At 43.3% G+C, this 21,271-nt stretch overlaps 1 protein-coding gene across 2 annotated transcripts in view; it reads right to left on the bottom strand.

Moving 5' to 3' along the window:
- Window positions 1-20,854, bottom strand: part of LPAR1 (lysophosphatidic acid receptor 1) — a 162,612-nt gene extending 141,758 nt beyond the window's left edge. Inside the window, exon 1 of one of the 2 annotated variants that reach the window (XM_027105234.1) lies at window positions 20,544-20,854. The gene's annotated coding sequence lies outside the window, so the exon portion shown is untranslated. Of the gene's footprint in view, window positions 1-20,153; window positions 20,374-20,543 lie in introns of those variants that run through there. The other variant, XM_027105233.1, reaches the window with a different exon arrangement.
- Between the last annotated feature and the right edge of the window lie 417 nt (window positions 20,855-21,271).

Raw genomic sequence — 21,271 nt, 5'->3', positions numbered from 1 at the left:
TACAGTTACAAGGGGATCAATAAAAAGAGAAGTGTTAAATGGTTACTTTCCAGATTGCTGTATTCGGATTCCAAAACAACAAAAGGGAGGAAAAAAAGGATAGCAGTGGCTCAAAACAAATGACATTTTGTTAAATCATAGGGCTGGAAGGACCTTAAAGGTTATTTAGTAAATCCCTCCTACCCTCAAACAACTCAGTCATCAAGCAAGTCATTAGCAAGAGTAATTTCAACATACCCCCAAATCTGACCTCTCTGCTTAGCCCCTCATTACCCAGAACTGCCCCAGGGCACTTCAAAATCCCCTTTCTAACTGGAACTGTACATCCCTACAGCTGTTAGCACTCACATACGCTCTATCTGCCCTTGGATGTCAAAATACCCAGCTTCCTGCCCCCTCCATTTTCCCCTGTTCATGCAGCCTCAGTTCCCACAATATCCAGCCTAAATGTCACAGGCCACCCCCCCACCAGCCTGCTACCTCACACACTCCTTTCTGCCTTTTAACACCTCAGTTCTGATTAGTTCTGCCCCCACTCACAGCCTCCAGAGGCCCCATGGAGCAAATGTATGGATAAGATGAAGATGTCACTGCTCATCAGTTCTTCTCATCTCAGCAGAGCTCATGACAGCAGCCATTAATGGTGTCACTGCTCTTTGCTGTCTTCCATTTCTCCTGGTAGCTCTTCTAAGCCTTTAATCCTCTCAAATAAGCTCCATAACATTCACAACCATCGTGGAGAAATCAGTGGACATCAAGCAAGAAGCCTCTTGAAATTCTGCCCTTCCCCCCCTGCTCTCCCCTTCCAGCCATCACTTGAGTGATCTGGGCCATTCTTTCATACATCTTCTCTGGCTCACCCATCATGTGCCCTAGACACTCCTCTCAAACTTGCATGCACATTAGAATCATGAGGTGGCTGCCCCCGTGTCTGTCCCAAAGATGGGGTCAGAGGGTCTCAAGTGGAACCCCTGCATGTGATTTATTTTAAAAGCTCCCCCAACAAGGTGATTCTTAAAATAAGACAAGGTTGGGTACCATGGTCCAAGATCACTAACTACTCCCATGGTTTCAACTACCAAATCTGGAGCACTTTTCTGAGCTGTGTTCTCACATCTCTCAACGCATTCCAGAACCACCACTGCACATCCACAGGCATCTCAAACTCAACATGTACCAACTACACTCCTCATCCTTCCTGTTAGGGGCTGAACTGTGTCCCCAAAGATTCATATGTTGAAGTCGTAACACCTAGTACCTCAAAATCTGACCTTATTTGGATATAGGGTCTTTAATGAGGTAATCAAGTTAAAATGAGGTCTTTAGGGTGGACGCTAATCCAATATGGCTGGTGTCCTCAGAAGAAGAGGAAATTGGGATACAGACATATGCACACAGAGGAAAGATCATATGAAGATACACAGGGAGGGGGCCATCTACAAGCCAAGAGATGCCTCAAAAAAAAAAACCAACCCTGGGCTTCCCTGGTGGCGCAGTGGTTGAGAGTCCGCCTGCCGATGCAGGGGACACAGGTCCGTGCCCCGGTCCGGGAAGATCCCACATGCTGCGGAGCGTTTGGGCCCGTGAGCCATGGCCGCTGAGCCTGCGCATCCGGAGCCTGTGCTCCGCAACGGGAGAGGCCACAACAGTGAGAGGCCCGCGTACCGCAAAAAAAACAAAACAAAACAAAAAACAAAAAAAAAACCCAACCCTGCCGACACCTTGATCCTGGGCTTCTAGCCTCCAGTTATGAGAAAATGTTCCATTGTTTAAGCTACCCAGTTTGTGGTACTTTGTCATGGCAGCCCTAGCAAACACATAGACTTCCCATGCCCTCCTTGCTCTCTCCTACTTCTCCATCTTAGTCAATGGAATCACCATTCATTCACCATTACTCCCCACTCTCCCTCGCCTACCATATCTACCCATTCACTAAATTGTGTCAATTCTTCCTCCTGAACATCTTTCACATCTGACTCCTTCCCTCCAAACCCACTATCACTGCCTTAATTCAGGTCCTAATCATCTCCCCTAGGATATTCCAAGTCCCTTCCCCCTACCACCATTTCCCTTAGCTGTGTGGAGACTAATCTTCCTGGAACAGATATCTAGCATGCCAATGGTCAGTTTTAAACCCTTCCATGTTTTCCCATTGCCTCAAGTCCAAGATCCTTGAGCGCAGCCTACTGAGTCCTCCAGCTACTTCCCACTTCAGCCATAACCTCCCATCCTCATGAACCATCAGCACTTTGGACCTGCTCGAAAGTGCCCTAACACATAATACTGATCCACACAACTGTCTTTACATACGCGCTTGGCTCTTCCTGGAACACCTTCCCTTGCCCAAACTCTGTGCCTGGCAAACACCTACTTCATCCTTCCAGTCCCAGCCTCAGAACCACCTCTCAACAAAACCTTTTATGACCCTCCTCCCCACCCAGAGTAATCACTACCTGTTCTACGCTGCCTCGGAAAGTTACACATACTTCACATTATGCTGTGATCATACTTTGGCAGGTGTCACGAATACAAACATCTCCAGGAACCAGGTATCATAAATGAATGAAGTACCTAGCGAAAGCAGATCTCAACTCTGCATGATTAGGACCAGTCATAATGCCTGCCTGGCTATGTCACCTTTTAAAACCTTATACTGAACAAAGAAAATGCATATGGGGCCAAATTCATGTAGCACACAGACTGCCAGTTTTGCAAACTCCAGCCAAAGGCATAAAACGTCAGGGCCATCATTTCTATTCCTTCTACTCCTTGAACTGAAAAGACTACAGAACATGCCTGTAGGTATTCCCATAGCATGTGGTCGCATTCCGATCCTCGTTCCTGCTGCCCAGCAGGGGTGACACTTAAAGCACACAGCTCCCCACTTACCTGAGTACAAGGAAAGGATGCAGTGTCGAGCTGTATAACCTCGAACTCACTGCTACTCAATACTTACCAAAAATATTATTTTTGAAGGAATAACATTTACAGGCAATATCCTGAAAGGCATCTAGCCCATTATTCCACGAGGAATGTGAAATGTCTATCCTTGTACAGAGCTACACCAGCCAAGAGCTACTTGTCTGAACTGTCTTGGTTAAGCTCCCATAGAATTGCTTTTCTGAGACAAACTCTGGCATCATGCCATTGACCCCTACTGGGCAACGTTGCTGTTGTCTTTCTAACCCCACCGTTATATTCATTGTAAAGATTGTGTTTGGAGACATTGTTCATTACATTAACATACTGAATGTTTAAAGAACCATTCATAAAATCCTCTCTCCTCCCAGCACCATGAAGAGTTGTGCCCTTTGTTTAGCCCTTATACTTGCAGGCTTTTTGGATCATACAGTTGTTTGTGTCCCCTCTTCGTGTCACCTACTAGCAAGGACAGTGAAATGTGTGGCCTTTTCCTAATACATGGATAGGACCCTGAGGGGAACCCTCTGCCTCGGTCTCTCCCGAAACTCACACTCTCACTTTCTCTTCCTGCATTTCCTTCCTGCGCTTACTAAGTTTCTTCCCCTTCAGTAGGGAAATATTCAAGTAACTAACTTCTAGCGCTTCATTCACCACACAGTATTTTCATTTAGTTCCCACCTCTCCCGTTTGTGAGTTTTTTGAAGACAAGGCCTCCATCTTACTCATCTTTGTATCTGTGAAGGCTAATAAGGGACCATTAATTGAATATCAAATTGAACTGTATTACATGTGATTCCTTCTAGTCATGGATGAAATGGTAAATTAACTATCTCTTAAGGAAGCACACTTAATTTCCCCCAAAAGAGCAAAAGTTGTCCCTGGCCTCAAGACCAATTAGCATCTGGAGGAAAATAAAACTTATGGGGACTAATATGAGTAATATACACCAAACAAGTGCAGGTATAAATACTATTTAGCTTTTAATCCTTTGCTATCCATTTTTCCAGTAATTGTTCCATTTTCTAGTAGTTAACCAGTTCTTTTGCAGAAGCATATTAACCAGGAATTTTCCACAATCAGTCAAGAGAGTGAATGCAGTTAAAAGCAAAATATTTTATGGCACATTAAAATCTGTCCACTCAGAGGGTACAGGACCAAAGAAAGCTGCAAGATGCTGTTCGTTAGACACGGAACTGTAAAGGAATGAAGGATATCCCCGCAGTGGAAAGAAGTACATCCACCAGTAAGGTCTGGTCAGTTGCACTCAGTGTCATCCAAGACCAATTATTATCAAAGCTTCCCATTGCTCTACTCATTTTCCAAGTTCTACAAACCTACATTTCATTCATGCAAATATCTTTAAATTTTTCTCAAACTTGATTGGTAGGTGTATAATGTGTTATCATTGTTTTGGAAATTGATTTAATCATTTTTCACCACTAGTCAAAAAATCATCCCTACCTTTTGAGATAGTACATTCTGTAACTGAGAATCTACCCTAAACAAATCATCCAAAACACAGAAAAAGGTGTTCACTGCAGTGAAGTAGAGCTTCTGAATGGAATTAAGGTCACCTCTAATTATGATATACTATTAAGACAAAAGACAGTATACTCATTGTACTCAGCAGGATTTCAACCAACTAGTAAAATGTGCAGAGGAAATATCAGAAGGAAATATCCCATAAAGTTGATACTGGAGATCTCTGGGCGGGGATTATAACAACTTTTTTTCTTCTTTATATTTTCTTTTGTCTTCTACAATGAACACATACTACCTTTGTAATTTTAAAAGTTTTTCTTATTCTAAACCTACTTGGAAACCAAATGATACTATTCTCAAATTAGTGATCTCACTCTTAGTCTCAGAAAATTACATAGATAGTTGTTGGGTACAGTGTTTTTTTAAAATAGCAAAAAATAAAATAAAATAAAATAGCAAAGAAATGAGAAATAAACTAAATGTCCAAAACTAGGGCAATAGTTGAATGAAAAATAGTTTAACAACTTAATGGATTACTATTAAGCTATTAAAAATATAATGATTCAGACTATATTATCACATATAACAATAGGTAGAAATTGGTCAGTAGAAACAAAAACACATTTGTTACCTCTAGGTAGAATTACATCATAAAATAGACCATAATGGGAATAGACCATAAAACTAACATGATTAAATGAAAAATATAACAGGTTTGATTTATTTAAATATTGCCATATGTGGTTTCAAAAATAATTTTCAAAACTTTTTTAAGAATACTCTAAACAGCGTTTTACATAAAAACAAATATTTTTAGATGAGTTCGACAGCTTTAAATACTTTAACATGTGTTTGCTGAAAATTCTTCTACCAGCTGAGTTATTCCACCATCAAAATGTGATGAAAACAGAAAAAGAAAGGGGTTTGGGTAGGTAAAAAATTCTGTGCATCCTTCCTGTATTAAAATAAGCCCAGGGCTTCCCTGGTGGCGCAGTGGTTGAGAGTCCGCCTGCCGATGCAGGGGACACGGGTTCGTGCCCCGGTCCGGGAAGATCCCACATGCTGCGGAGCGTTTGGGCCCGTGAGCCATGGCCGCTGAGCCTGCGCGTCCGGAGCCTGTGCTTCACAACGGGAGAGGCCACAACAGTGAGAGGCCCGCGTACAGCAAAAATGAAAAAAAAAATACTAGGTGGTGCATGAGAACACTCTGTGCATCTCCCTGACTCTGTCAGCCTTGAACCTAACCTAACCCCATGACTCCAACCCCTTCTAATCCAACCTACTTCTTAGAACCAGCCTTGAGCAACATCCATACCTATTACGTGCCTGGACCTATGCCCAACCTGCTCCCAAACACCGCCTGTGTGACCTGCCTCTGCCTTGTCCCAGACGGGGAGCCTGAGGTCCTGGCCAGGTTTCCACATAGTATCAGCTTAAGGAGAAGATATTCAACAGCAAATAAAGGCATATAAGCTGATGAAGCAATACCAAAACACACTAAGTAGAATACCCACAGTTACTTGGACTTCCTGAATAAATATTTATTATGAATGAGGAATTAGCTAGTGCTCAAAAAGAAAAAGCATGAATCTTATCTTTTGTTTCCTCAAATACATTTTCCTCAAAAATAAGAACAAGTGAAATAAAGCACTTGTAAGTGAAAGTGGAAGACTGAAAACTGTTTTGAAATTACCAAAACTAATGTATTTTAATCAACTGATTTAACACACTGGTAAGAAAAGCTGAGTTGCCAAGTACTTCTCATTCCCTTTCACAGAAAACCCAATCCTTGTCCAATATTCCTTAAACTCGGAATAGTCATTATAACTGAATCAGTCTTCCATGGGGATTCCTTAGCCCTTTAAATTTCTTTGACATAACGTCACTACTGTTCAATGGGTTTTTATAAAATGTGGATTATGTATAACAATTTAGATACTACACGTTTCCCCAAAGCAAGCATCCAGCATGTAAACCTAAGATAATGATTTTTTTCACCCTCACTGAATCTGAAAGGTTAAAAACCAATGTAATTTCAAGTGTGGGCAAACTACAAACTATGATGTTAAAGTCTCAAGAATTTGCTCAGGAAAGTCTTCATCTTTGCCCACTCTTCATGCTTCCAGAAGTATCAGTGCTGGTGTCCAATGTCAAGATGTTTGTACCACCTGAGCCTCCCTTTACGATACAAGTAAGGATGTAAATACTTGGAGTTCTCCCATGTTTAGCTTGAGCTTGTCAGACTAAATTAACTCAGTGGCACAAGAACATCAATTCTTTGAAGGTGAAACAGCCAGAGCAAAGTTGAAAATAAAAAGCATGAAGTCACTGCATAACACGATGGAGAGAATGATTTGTGCACGTTATTCTGAATCTTCTATTTCAAGACAAGGACCTTGAGGCCTGGAAAGGGCGGGTCCTGTCAAAGGCCCCATGGACAGCGGTGGGGAAACTGGTACTTGAATTATGGTCGCCTGTCTTACTTAGTCTCAATCAGTCCACTTAATTTATGGATATCCAATTTAAAATATTTTAGAACTCTTCACCCAGCTTTAAAAAGGGGGCAGGGGAATGAACCTTAAAGCCCTGTCATGACAAAATAAGGAAATAAAAAATAAAAATCCTAACACAGCAATAATTCCAAACCATTATTTAAAAAAATCACTAAGAAGCTATGAAATGTTCATTCAGTCATCAGATCTCCACTTACTAAAACTTAACTTCAGTGCTCTACTTTCTCACAAATTATGCATAGTTACTAGATTGGTAATTACACTACGTAGGATTTTTTTTTAATCCAACCAAAACTACTTCTCTACATCCACACAGAGCTTTGTACAGTTTCTAGTGCAGAGCATACCTGCAACAAATGCTATTATTATTTACCAATACACAAAACTGCTATAATACAAAACTGCTTCAAACACACTGGCACCCACCTCCCCCCAAATATTCTTTCTATTCCTCTCTGACTTTTGAAAAAAAGGCCACAAACAGGAAGGCCCACTAAGTATCACAAAAATGCCAACTCATCTAACAAAAAGGTCTGCCTTCCATCTGTCGTTCACTTCCAGTACTTTATTTTGCTTACATTACTCAGTTCTTCCATGACTCTACAATCCCGCACACACCCCACCTCGACCCTTCACTGAGTTAACCCCTTCTCATTCTGCAGATCTAATCAAATGTCACTTAGGGAAATCCTGAATCACCCCAAAGTCAGATGAGGTTCCCCATTTAATTTCTTCTGAAACTCCCTGTGCTTTTCCCTTGTAACACTCATCACGTTTGTCCATATATATCTGGGTGCTCATTTGGTCAATATCCTCCTTCCCACTGGACTCTGTTTCATGCCCCCAGTGATGATCACTGCTTTATTCCCCACTCTAGTCCAACTATTAGCATAAGAACTGGTACTGTGTATATAATAAAGACCTGTAGAATAATGAATAACCCTAATTCCACATAGAACAGCAACAAACTAGATCAGTGTTTTTCAAACCACCCTTCACAGTCAGATCAGTGTTTTCAAAACTTCTAAATTATGACCAACACTTCTTTTAAATGAAAACGAACAGATTATAACAGAAATGGGGGGGGGATCATGCTTATTATATGTAGTAAGCTGCATGAAACTGTCATTTTCTTCATATATATATGACCCTTTCTAACTATGGGTCATGGTCCAAAACGTTGGAAAGCCACTGAACTGAATGTCCCAATACAACTCCTCCCAACTTCCCACCAAACTGCTCAAAAACGTGCACAAAATGGCAAAACTGGCAGCAGTACTAGAAAGAGGCAGGGAAAAGCCAAAATCTAGGCATTATTTCCACTAACTCTGTGAAGGATAGGTAAAAAGAAAATTCTTGAACCACATGAACCTGAAAGACTCGCACTGCACCTTTGGAAATTCAACAAGTCAGATGCTCTGATGAATGCAGAAAAAATTCTGAGTCGAACTCAGGAACGCAGAAGATACAACTGGCCCGATAAAGATGAGGACATACCCCAACTACATGGGAGGCACCTTTCAAACTAGCATAAGCAAGGGGACCCCAAGTGCAAATGAGGGTCAAAACTAACTAGAGACACACACAAAATACTGCTGCAGATTTTATTACAAACTAGAATACAAGAGTCTAAAGTCTACACTTAAAATTTAAGCTATACGCTGAAATATATATATAGTGTATATATATAAATATGATGGAAATTGAGAAGTGGCAAGAAGGCAAAAAAAATAAAGGCATACTAAATTCTCTGTTGTGCGGAGGAATGGGATCAAAAGTTATTCAGTTCTTTGACTTTGGGAACCAGAGAAACACAGAATCATGAATGTATTTGGAAAACAGAGATAATCACTAGTAAAGTGGAAACTAGATTTGGCCATTTAAAAATAGTTTATATATACGAAACAAATGATACATAGAAAAAGACAGAAAATAAAGTCCAGAAAGTATATTAGATTGAACCGTAGGAAACTGCCATTTTTATAGGTCAAAAGCAGTCAAATAACAATTTCATATGACTCAATCCATCAACGACGACAATAATAGTGTCAGCTAATTTGTTCAGTGTACGAGGCACTTTTAAAGGATTGATTGAAAATCTATGTATGCATGTTCCTTTACAAATAAAAACTGTAGTCCTAGAGACATTATGTAATTTATCTGAGGCCATGCAGCTAAATACTGGTGGGAAGAAGTAAACCAGTGCTTTTCACAGTACCTCTCAGAAAAAAAAACTTAAAGAATTAAGGTCAAACATATTGGCCATAACAATAAATATTAAAGGAATAAGTTTCCCTTTGAGAGGTATGTTAAAATCCAATTAAATGTTGCTTATAAGCAAAAATATATGAAACAAAATGACAGACACCAAAAGTTTAAAATCAGAAGGATGAGTGAAATTATTTCAGACGAAGAAAAGAAGAAAACACTGGGAACATTAATATCAGGAAAATAGCAGCACGTAGTTCCAAACGCATAAAGGGTTATTTTATATCGATAAACAAAATAAAGGCCTAACAGTAATCTTTATGCATTTAATATTATGGTAACACATAGAAATTGCTATCAAGAAACTGACAAAAGTCCATTTGTAGAAAGAGACTAAAGGACCATTCTTATCAGTCTGTGACAGCTCAAGTACAGAATCAGGACACAGAGGATATGAATAATATTACTACAGTGGCTGAGTTAATAAACATATCTGCACTTGTCACCTGTAGAAACCATGCTCTTTTCAATCCTCAGGACACAGAAATCCCTAATACACAATAAGTAAAAATTGTACAAACCTCACTTAATTACCATGATAAATAAAACCAATAATTTATGCAAAAGTTTCTACGTAAACAATAAAGCAATATTTAGCCAAGCATACTGAGCCACTAGCTGCATTCCCAATAGTCAGGTATCAACAAAAATGTTCACTTTCCCTGTACTGTTTTACATTTTTAGTGATTCTATTAGCACAAAACATAGAAGTTAAGCTATCTTCATTTTTTTAACTGCCACCTTCGGACTTTTATATGAAAATTCCTCCTCCCTCAATAATGACTGACTCAAAATTTAAAATAAAATACTGCTCATTATTTCAAAATCATTGAAAATGAAGTCATGTACGTCAAAGATGACAACAAAGTTGATCCGTGTCTACTCCTTCATTGAAAACAAATGACCTAATATCAACTCAAGAAGTGAGAACCAGAGTTTTGTCTATTTTCTTGATTTTTTTCCCCATCAAATCAGCCCATCTTTTTCTTTAATCAACGTCTCCCTCCTCTTCTATTCTCACCTCCCAGTTTCACTAACCTATTTGAACTCACCTTTCAAGCCCCCACATAAATGCCACTTTCTCAGAGATACCTTCCTCACCCTCGCAGACAAGGTCAATCCCCATGACACTTGCAGGAGACCCTGCTTTCCTCCCTAATTCCAAGTAACTTGGAGTTACTTGTTCAGAGGCTGTCTCCTTCACTAGATTGTAAATCTCATGCAATCGAGACTGTGTCTTATTTACTATAACATGTGGAGATGGTAAATATATTGATTCTTTTATTCAGAAAATTTCAGTTCAAACAAATTTTTAATTCAAATTATTTGAGTTCTACGTGCAAGGTATTACCCTAAGGGTATTACACTGGGAAAACGGCAGTAAATAAAACAGGAATTTTTTTAAATTAATACTTTCCCTCATCAAAGAAGTAAAAACAATATAAATGCAATGGAGAAGAAAATAACAGGCAAGCTCAGTAAATAGGAAGGGTTATACAATGTTAAATGTAGTGATCATTAGAGAAGGCCACACTAAGAGGTGACATTTGAGTTAAGATGTGAAAATGATGACAAAGCAACCATATGGACGCCTGGAAACAGAGCATTCCAGCAAGAGGGTACAGTCGATGGCAAAGGGCTAGAAACCACAGTCTACTCTGTAGGTAAGGCCATACATGGTTCTTGTTTAAAGTAAGGATAGAACTCTGGGAACATGAGTACCTAAAGATGGGCAGAGAAGCAAAAACTCTTAAAAGTATAAAGAAGCAAACAGAGATAGGAAATGATTAAATATGATACCTATTAAATACTGTGACTATCACGTGGTCAATGGAAAATTAACGTAAAAGATTTTAATGCCATGTGTGCTTATGATACAAAGCAAAATGCTATAAATATTCAGTAAGATCAAATATTTTAAAAACTGCAAGAGTTATCCCAAAATGGAATAAGGAAGTTATCCCTGAGCAGTGGAACTATGGATGAGTCTCCTGGACTTGCCAAATTCCAAAATGAGCATGTACTGTTTTTACAACTTTCAAATGGAAATGAGTATAATTTTAAAGAATCATAATGGCTTAGAGAGAAAAAGGCTGAGAACAGATTATCTTTGCTCTATCTTACTGCAAGAAGGCATGCCAATATAATTTCCTGAAATGAAAATACATTTTTAATTGGAAAAGTTCTTTTTGTAACCAGGTAAAGAGCAAAGTTCTACTGTATGTTATTTTTAACCTTCATCAAGCAATTAAAGCTTAAATTTACTTGACCAGAGTTTATAAACCCCCATGGCAAACTTGCTGGGGTTTCTCAAAATCTGGGCTTTAGGCTGAGAAGTTTTTCAGCTTGTCTTTTACTACAGTGATGACAGTAATATGATACTCAATGCTGTTAGTACAGCAGTAAACTAAAACTATATTTGCAACTCCACTCAGGCCCCAAATCACCAAGAATCTTCCAATTCTTTTCAGGTTGTTTTTTTCCTTTGCCTGAATGGATTGTTTTGGAAGCTTTTATTCATCTCAAAGGAACATCAAACTGAAACTCCATCTCCTTTGTATCATACCAGGACCACCTCATCAGAGAAGCCATAGTGGATGTTCACTGAATGTTTGACAACCTACAAAACTATTTTAAGCACCTGCTGGATAGAAAAAGTACCTGAAGAATCAAAAAATGACTTACTGTCCTTGTTAAGACACCTAGTACTTATATCAATGGGAGAGGATCCTTTCACAATGTGTTCGGATATCAAATCATCACGTTGTACACTTTAAATATCTTAGTTTTGTCAATTACACTTCAATAAAGCTGGGAGGAATTTTTTTAATAATTTTTAAAAACCCACTGAATATATATCACTTTTCTCACTCTAAAACTTCTCTCCACCTTATCACATCAATTTCACTGGTATTTACTCTGACATATAACAAGTACTCCTGAATACTGCCACGCTTTAGCTTCTCAGCTAAGTTGCAAGCTCAAATTTCCAGCTACCAGCTGAAAATCTCTGCCTCCTTAGCTTTAAACGTCTAAAACCAGCATGCCTCACTGACACAATCCTCACAGCCTCATGCCCCTGCTCTCTGCTAATGGCATCGACGTGCCCTTTTCTGTCCCCAGAAGCTCCCTGCACCCTTCTGTTGGCCCTTCAAGGCTGACCCAAAGGGCTTCCCTGGTGGCGCAGTGGTTAAGAATCCGCCTGCCAATGCAAGGGACACGGGTACGAGCCCTGGTCCGGGAAGATCCCACATGCCGTGGAGCAACTAAGCCCATGCGCCACAACTACTGAGCCTGTGCTCTAGAGCCCGCGAGCCACAACTACTGAAGCCCACATGCCTAGAGCCCGTGCTCTGCAACAAGAGAAGCCACCGCAATGAGAAGCCCGCGCACTGCAATGAAAAGTAGCCCCTCCTTGCCGCTACTAGAGAAAGCCCGTGCACAGCAACAGACCCAACGCAGCCAAAAGTTAATTAATTAAAAAAAAAGACTGACCCAAAGCAGACCACCACTCAGCCACAAATTGTAACCCACACTCACATGCAGCTCCCGGGCCTTCGATATGACTCCTCTGCAGGGAATGAGCTTCTCAGCCCACTTGCCCATTGAGGCCAGAAACCCCCTGCAAATGTTACCTCTACTCCAAGGTAGAGTTACTCTCTCCATCCTCAGATATTCAGATGGCACTCTGTCTAAACCTCGGTTTACAATATTTATCACTGTCTGCGTGATCTCAGGCATTTGTATCCATGCCTCTCCATGTCTAGAAACTGGTTGAGAGCGGGGAACCATCCTTTCTTGGTGGTTGCTTTTCCTTTTTTAATTTTTGTACTGTAGTGTCCTCAGCCAGGCACAGGGACTGAATCTCATAAGCGTGCAGAGATTTTAGCTGCATGAAACTGAACTGACAGGGTCTCGGATAAAGGGAGGAGAGCACAGAGCCTACTGAATTTGGAAAAGCCAAGTCATCCTGCCCTAGCCTTTGAACCTCTGGGTCTGTGTGTCTACTCAGAAAGCAAAGCAAGCCGTTCTCTGTGGAATTATAATAAATACCGGGTACAGAATGAATTCCTCCTTTTCTCGACATGACAATAATCCCTCTCCCAACAAATCATAGTCTAAGACGGCAAAGCAGCCCCTTAACAAAAGGCAATTCTACTTCAGCTGTGCTGCTCCCTGGGTTAAAAACTCTCCATCCTTATCACCTGCTGATTGCCGACTGCTAGGGGGGCCTCGTTTAATGCTCCCATGACGAAACCTGCCTATAATGAGTAACTCCCCCTATCTGCTCTGCTCTAGAAGCAGTTGATAGGCCCTCCCCAGCTGCCTTGCTTTGCACCTAACGAAAGGTTCGCAGATACCCACCACGTGCTTCTAAATGCCTCGCCTTCCCTCACCAGACACCCGGATGAAGCAGAGTCCTGGTGGAAATAACATTCTGGGGCAATGATATTTGTTGTCTTGGTTGTCACGCAGCTGGAAATCATTTTCTTCTTTCCCATTCATAATAGCCCAACCTTCCCATCTCTGGGACAAGAACCCTTTTTTGTGTTTGTTTTTGGTTTTTTTTTTGGCTGGGCCACACGGCTTGTGCGATCTTAGTTCTCCGACCAGGGACTGAACCCGTGCCCCCTGCAATGAAAGCGTGGAGTCCTAACCACTGGACTGCCAGGGAATTCCTCATAGCACGCTGCACCAATTCAGGAAGAGCCATGCAGGCTCCTGGGCCCTCAAACGTCTGGCCCATGGTGGCAATCTCAATCACAGCCTCTCCAAAACGAAAAGAGGCAAGAGAGAGCACATGCACGCACAGACACATACCCCACATGCATCAATATATATAAACACAAACATTAGGTTTGTATAAGCAGAAGTACAATTATGGAAGGCTACGTAACAAATTCATGACAGAGGGGTTGGTTACACCAGATGGGTAAGCTAGAAAGAGCAGAGGGATATTACATTTCCTTTAGACACATCTGTATCATTTGAATCATTACAAAACCCCCATCTTTCTATAAATGAATGCAGCTATCTTCTGGTGAGAACACTTTCTACTGTGTTCATAGCCGAGTGACTTAAACAGGATAAGTAAAATGCATTAACCAAGCAGAGTTCACTGTGGCATAACCTCAAAATAGGTCTGACTTCCCAGCAAGGCTAGGTTTGGATTATTCTAGGAAGCAAGTTATCAACTGACTATAGAGCCTCAAACACAAATTGCGTCAAAAGTTAGAATATCTGAAATGAGAAGGAAGCAAGGGCTACAGATAAGACACAGTTACGTCTATCTCTAGACTTGACAACTAAGAGGTAAATCTGGGCAAAAATGTTTCAAGTTTATAAAACGAAAATGAGAATACCAGGATCCATCTCTTCTCACTTTGTTAAGAAAAGCTAACTGACCTGAAAACACTGGGCCTAGTTTGAAGAAAACATTCCTAAAGTTGAAACTCAACAAACATGCTCCATGTCTGAAGATGTTTCAGAAGAACTTCAGTCATGAACATAATATGATAGAATGCAAGCTCCTCGAGAGAGGGGACCTTCTGTGTCTTGTTTCCTACTGTTCCCCAGTACCTTGTAGGTGTGCAACAAATATCTACTGCATCTGCAATAAATGAACAAATTAAAGATTAAGGAACAAGTAAACGAAAACTAGAATTAGCAACCAGATAATATCAGTGCCTATTCTCATTTTATAGATATAAAAAGAATTGGGCTTCCCTGGTGGCGCAGTGGTTGAGAGTCCGCCTGCCGATGCAGGGGACACGGGTTCATGTGCTCCGCAACGGGAGAGGCCACAACAGTGAGAGGCCCGCGTACCGCAAAAAAAAAAAAAAAGAAAAAAAAAAGAATGGAACTTCAACTCATTCAGCAATAACAACACTGGAAATTAAAAGCCCCTTGATTTCCTCTATCTTGATTACCTTTTTCTCTTCTGTGTTTCTTGTTTTATCTCCTAGGTCCCTCCCAGATCTTAATCTCCTAGGAGCCTTCCCTCACCCTCACCCCCACCCCATGCCCCTGAGGGTCAGGTGCCCCTGCTTGGTGCTCCCACAGTGCCCTGAGCTTATCGCCCTGTCACACTGAATTGCAATCATCATTTGTTAATATGTCTGTAAGCTCAGCTCCTGCTGGAGGGTAGGAATCCTGCCTTATTCATCCCCCCTCCCTGCCTCCATCTAGCACCTAGCACAATGCTTGGGTTATAGGAGACGGTCAGTTCAGTGCTGCTAGGGGTAGAACAGAACTTGTTTCCTCTGCCACCAAATCATTGCTCCTTCCAAAGAGCCAGAAGTATCCTTCTGTTAGGGCCAAGTTTCAGAATGAAGGCAGCTTGGGGATTGGTCAAGAAGAACCGCTTAAACATAGAGGAAGAAAGTTGAGTATAGCAGACTTACATGAAATCGAATCCAGTCTATTGTTCTGAGATTTAAGAAAATGGGAAAAAAGAAAACTTGCTAAAAAGGAATGGTTCACAGTAGCCCTCTCTGTACAGTGAATCCTAAACCTTAAGAAGCCAAGGCACACACCATGGCCATAATGAACAAGAGCTCCTTTAACAACAGTTTCAACCTTGGAAATCCCACCCCAAAGAGATCCATAACCAGGTTTTATTAGTCCAACTTTCTCTCTTTCAGAGAAAGAGGCTGGTTCTGAAATCCCTTTCCTTTATCTCCATATTAAATAAAACAAACACAACCTGATCTACCTCATTCAGGCTTACACGTTATTTGTTTTAGCACTGGACTAAAGTTAAGAGTCTGCCCTGTCCTTACACCACTTTTTTTAAAAACAGTACCACAGAAATCAAATAAATTATAGCCTAAATCCACACATGTAGTAAAACAGTCCTCTCATTTCTGAAAGAAATTTGAATGTTACATGAGCTTCAAAGTTGAAGTTTCTACAGTACTGATCAGATGACAGGAGCCAACGTCCAAGGATTGAGACAATTTTCTTTGCCCCACACCCCCAGGTCAATAATAGTAACAACAACATTACTCTGAAATCATACCAACCTGCTAGAAAAAAAAAGCCAGGGAATTTAAATAAAATCACCAAAACCAGCACTCTCCCTCCCCCCCTCCTAAAAAAACCAAAAAACTTTGAGTTACTTCAACTTAACTAATTTAATTAATTGATTAAACGTGCCAAACCCAAGTTCCCTTGCAGAAGATAAAACAAACTGCTGGGAGGATCATTCAAATTGTATTCAGAAGACAGTAAAAAGCAGCTGACCTAATCTCCTTTCATCATCTGTCTCCTTATTAGCCCAGCACCTCCAGATTCTAAGGCAATTAGAAGACTTACTCAAATCAGCTGCACCTCTGACATGCAGCTGAAAGGCCACCCACTCCCACCTTTGACACAGAGGTATCGCGGTGTGAGAGGAAACCTCCAGAGTTGCTGGAAGTCTCTCCCAAATGGAGTCCACAGAGATTCTTCCTGTCTGAGAGATAATGAGCTATACACCTTCTCTCTGGACAGTTACGGGAAAGAACAACAACAACAACAAAAGAGGCAGATGACCAGAAAGGAGGTTCCCAGAGAAGTATTCGTCTCCGGCACTGGGCGAGCTACTTCTATTGGAGGTTAAACTTAATAAAGGATCTTCGTGGTGTGTCAGCCCTCACTGCAACACCAAGGGTGCTTCTCCCTTCTCCCCAACATCACCCCCTTACCTTTTACAAGGGCGTTAACCCCATTTCTGAACTAATAATAATTCTCTTCTGTGCTGCAAATATTCAACCGCTGTGAAATACTATGTATAACATACACACAGTCAAGAATGTCGGTTGCCATGAGAGTCACGTTTCAATTAGCATTAACTAGCAGGCCCTTCCCTAAACAAAAACAAAACAATGCTTTCTTGGTCAGCTCTGAGCCTGGGGAGCAATTTTAACCCACATGCTTCAAGGGCCTCGCAAGGTCCAGATGTAACACAATAACATCATTAATTTTCACTAAATTATATTTCTCAAAAGGCCACTATCAATTTGGGGGCAATACGGGCGAAGAAACTGCATATTCTTTATTCTGTAACCTTTCTATAATCTGGATAAGCTGGCAGCAGCGCCCTGAAACTCACTCGGCATGAGTTACGAGGGTATGTGATGGAATCAGGGCCCAGGCACCTCTCAATCATTTCAGTCCTCTCTATGCCCAGTACTTGTGACTCAGTGCCTTCCTGCGTTGTGGGGTTAAACTGTACTTCCCCCTCCCTGTCCCTAGGTAGTACAATTCCTTAAAATAACAGCCAAGGTCCCCACAATTTATCGCCTTGTATCTTTCCAGCCTCCATTACTCCAGACTCCAACTACATAGTTCACTCCCCACCATTCATCTTTTAAGAGACACATCATTTTCATCCTTCAAGTCCCTTTTGTGAAGTCTGCCCCAGAGACAGAATTTAATTTTCCATTGCCTGGCATGCCAAGTTTCTTAGATTCTACAGCTGCCGCCTAGTTATGCAACCCAGCTGCTATATATTGAAGTTAGCTGCATCTTTTCCCTCTGTACTGCAGCTCTTTCTAGAGCCTCCTTTCTCTCATCCTTGTATCTGCCACCGTCGAAGGAATGCAGTAACTGCTTATCCGATTAAAATTTCCTCCTTTTCTCCCAACTTTCTAAGGCATCCATGATAGCTCTCCATGAGACAGCTAAATAACACTGCAGGGATTTGGAACATAGCGTGGTATGTAAACATTAGAAACCAAATAAGATGCTGAGTTAGCAAGGCCAGAGCAAGCTTTCAAATTTTAAACCAAGTTTTATTACATCACACTTCACTTTTAAAATACACCATGTTCCTCAAGTGTGTATGCATATAGGTACCAAAAAAAAAAAAATTAAAGAAAAGGGAGACAGGCCACACATCAAGCACAGATATTAAAATCGTGACCTCAAACTAAATCTCAGGTCTTGTTATTTGGACCCTTTGAGCGTCCCAGTGAAAATGATACAGTCTATTCCACTCAGGTTGCAACTTTCCTTACTAAGCATTTGAAATAAGATTCTCCTGCCTAAAAATCATGAACCTCAGACTGACTGTCACTATGTATCAAAAAGACTTAGCAAGTGAGAGTTTTACTTGCTTTGAATTTTCCAGTAGGTCTAACAGTCAGAACAGATTCAGTAAAACCTTGAGAAGTCTGTGGTAGAATCTTCTTTTAAATCAAATTACTTTTCAGAAAAGATTAGCTTCAAATAAAAACAGACGTTTCAAACTCAGGTGTTGAAAGGGCTGCCACTTACATTCCCACGTCTGGTAACTTTTCCCATCACTCGCAGAGATTTCTGAGATCCACTGAGTGCGCTCAGCACTGAGCTGCAGCTCATCTCTTGAGAGACAACGATGCAAATGGGAAGTTGGCCAGGTCAGACTACAGACTCCAAGTCAATTTTAACGTTAAGTAGCTCACCCACTTTAAACAATACGGGTAGTGGAAGACTGACTGGGGTGGGGTAGGGTGGTATTATTGATGTCCTTGTGCAGGAGGAAAGAAAAAACAGAGGAGAACCCACTCCCAGCTCCAGGTTCTTCCCCCTCCAGGCATCTCCCACTGCTGCTTTTCCTCAACCCTCTTGGCCTTCCTGCCCTCCCCCTTACCTCCCAGACTAACAGTTGACACTTCCCTCTACTCTCTCCCTACTGTTCTAACATGGGATAACCACCCTCCAGTTTGTAGTGTTGTGGGGGGAGCTGGAAGGAACAGCAGAGATGATCAAACCCCTCCATTTTCCAGATGAGTACACCAAGAAGGAGGACCAGCTGACCTAACCGGCTAAAGTCGCACCACTAGGGGACGTGGTGTGTCTGTGGGATCAGATTATGATAACCCAGTCCTCCTGCCTGGCCCCTCAGCCCGGCCTTCCCGCCACACACTACCTCTTTCTCTGGCTACTTGGCTTCTTTATCCTCAAATTAAATGGTATCAAGAAAAATGCAGCCTTAATAATGCTGATCGTTATTCACAATTTTGCTTTTGGGGCAAATATGCTCCGGCCTCCCCAGAATTGGAGAATCAAGGGCGGAAACAAATGGATGACATTATGCATGTGTGTGTTAATGCAATTTAATTCGGTCCAAATTTCAGTACACACCCTTTTTCCTTGGGGCTTACTACTCTTCTTTGACAAGGAAATAGTTTCTTAGGAAAAAGAACTTAGTTTTAAACCAGCACGGTCTCCCTCTAACCCGAATTGCAAGCTTTGAATAACAGACCTCCTGCTTCACAGTTATGTTTAGGCTGGGCAAACGACACTTAATGCAAATAGGTGAAAATCACGGACTGTTAAAGCCCGAAGGAATAGAGGATTTTGCTCTCATAACTGCAATCACCTGTTTTCAAGATTCATGTTTGTAAATATGTATCTATTCCAATGGGAAACAACGCGTTCATAGAGAAACTTTAACAAGCCAGCGCTCACTGGAAACCCACATTTAGGAAACCTCCATAGATTTCAACAACAAAAAAAAGAGAAGTAGCAGCAGAAAGCAGCAATCTCAGGCCCCGGACTGAAGGCAGCACCAAGTCCTGGATACCGTCATTCTTACACATCAAAGTCCAAATGGCAGCAAAGAAAAACAAGAATAAATGATAAATCCATTCACAACAAACTAGTCCTGCGCACACGCGCGCGCGCACACACACACAACGAGCCCGTCTATTTCAAAACCACCAACTCAAAGCCAGGTCCCTCCCTTGCTTTAGAGTCCCCAGTTACTTGATAAACGTGTCTGTTAGACGTCCGGACAGAAACTTAAGTTTAAAGTCCTCAGGCGGGGAGAGACCGCTGCGTGGCCGGTGAGAAGCAAGTGGTGGGGAAGCTCGGCGCTGCGGGTCGCGGGGACCCCCGGCGGTCCACGTCCACCGGGACGCGGCTTGGGGGTAATGTTGAGCGCCTCCCGCCTGCCAGCTCGGGCCCCCACCCAGACCCAGGTAACCGGAGACCACCTACGTGTCACTTGGGCGGGTCCCGGCCGCTGGCACGGGGCACAGCGTGGGCCCCGGGGAGCGCTGACCCCGTTGGGAGACGGGAGGGGTGGCGGCCCGGGCGGCTGCGGCCACTTCCCTCCCGGGGCTCGATCAACTGGTTGGCTGGGGAGGCCAAGAGCGCCTCGCCTCCTGCAGGTCGGCCCGCGAGCATGCACACCCACCCACACCCGGCACAGGCGCGCGCGTACACACACACAGACACACACACACACACAGCCACAAAGCCCGTCTGCCGCAGGACAGCGCGATCCCAGCGCGCCGTTTGGCGGCGGAAGGGACCCGGCGAAAGCTGGCTCCGCGCTCAGAAGGCACCGTCCCCTCGCGCCACCCCGCGCCGCGCCAGTCCCTTTACCTGCGCCCGTCGCCGCCGCGCGTCCGGCTCCCGCCGCCCCCGGGCTGGCTTCAGGCTGCGCGGTCAATCCCCGCAGCCCCCGCCCCGCGGCCCGCCGAGCCCGGCCCTCCGCCCGCCCCTCGGCCGTCGCCCGGAGCGGGGCCGCCCCCTGCGCCCACCCCGCCGGGGACCCGCGCGCGCGGCCGGGAGGCCGGGGAGGGCTCGGCGGCGCCGGGGCCCAGGCCGCCCGAGATCCCGGCAGGCTCCGCTGGGGGACAGGGGCGTCGCGGCTCCGGGAGCGTCAGCCGCCGCTCGGCCCCGACTGCTCCGGCTTTGGCGCGCTGGCAGGGCGGCGGGGGAGGGGGGCGCCGAGGGAGGGCCGCGGGAGCAGGGCGGACGCCTGCCCCCTTCTTCCTCCGCCTTCTTTCTTTTCTGCAGGCTCCACGTAGCACAAGTCAGCAACTCCCACACCCCCGACTCCCTCCCCCTGGCTCATTCCCTTACCTGGCGCGACGCCCCCAGAGCCCCTACCCTCTGTGCTCCTCCTCCCCCATCCAGTTGCCGGACTCCCCGCCCCGCCTGCAGGGGCGGGGGCGGAGGGTAGCCCAAGCCTCCCATTCATCATCTTCCCACCGCCCCCCACCCGGATCGGACCCACCCGCGTCTGGGGACCCACCCGCGTCTGGAGACCCACGGCCTCCAGCTCCGGATCTCCATCCCCACCCGCTCCCGTGCTCACCTCTGCGACC

The sequence above is a fragment of the Aethalodelphis obliquidens genome, unplaced genomic scaffold (genome assembly GCF_003676395.1).
Source record: "Aethalodelphis obliquidens isolate GAN/ISIS:26980383/991018 unplaced genomic scaffold, ASM367639v1 scaffold7, whole genome shotgun sequence".
Taxonomy (NCBI): Eukaryota; Metazoa; Chordata; class Mammalia; order Artiodactyla; family Delphinidae; genus Aethalodelphis; species Aethalodelphis obliquidens.
The sequence above is the reverse complement of the archived record's forward strand: the minus strand, read 5'-3'. Positions and strand labels throughout refer to the sequence as shown.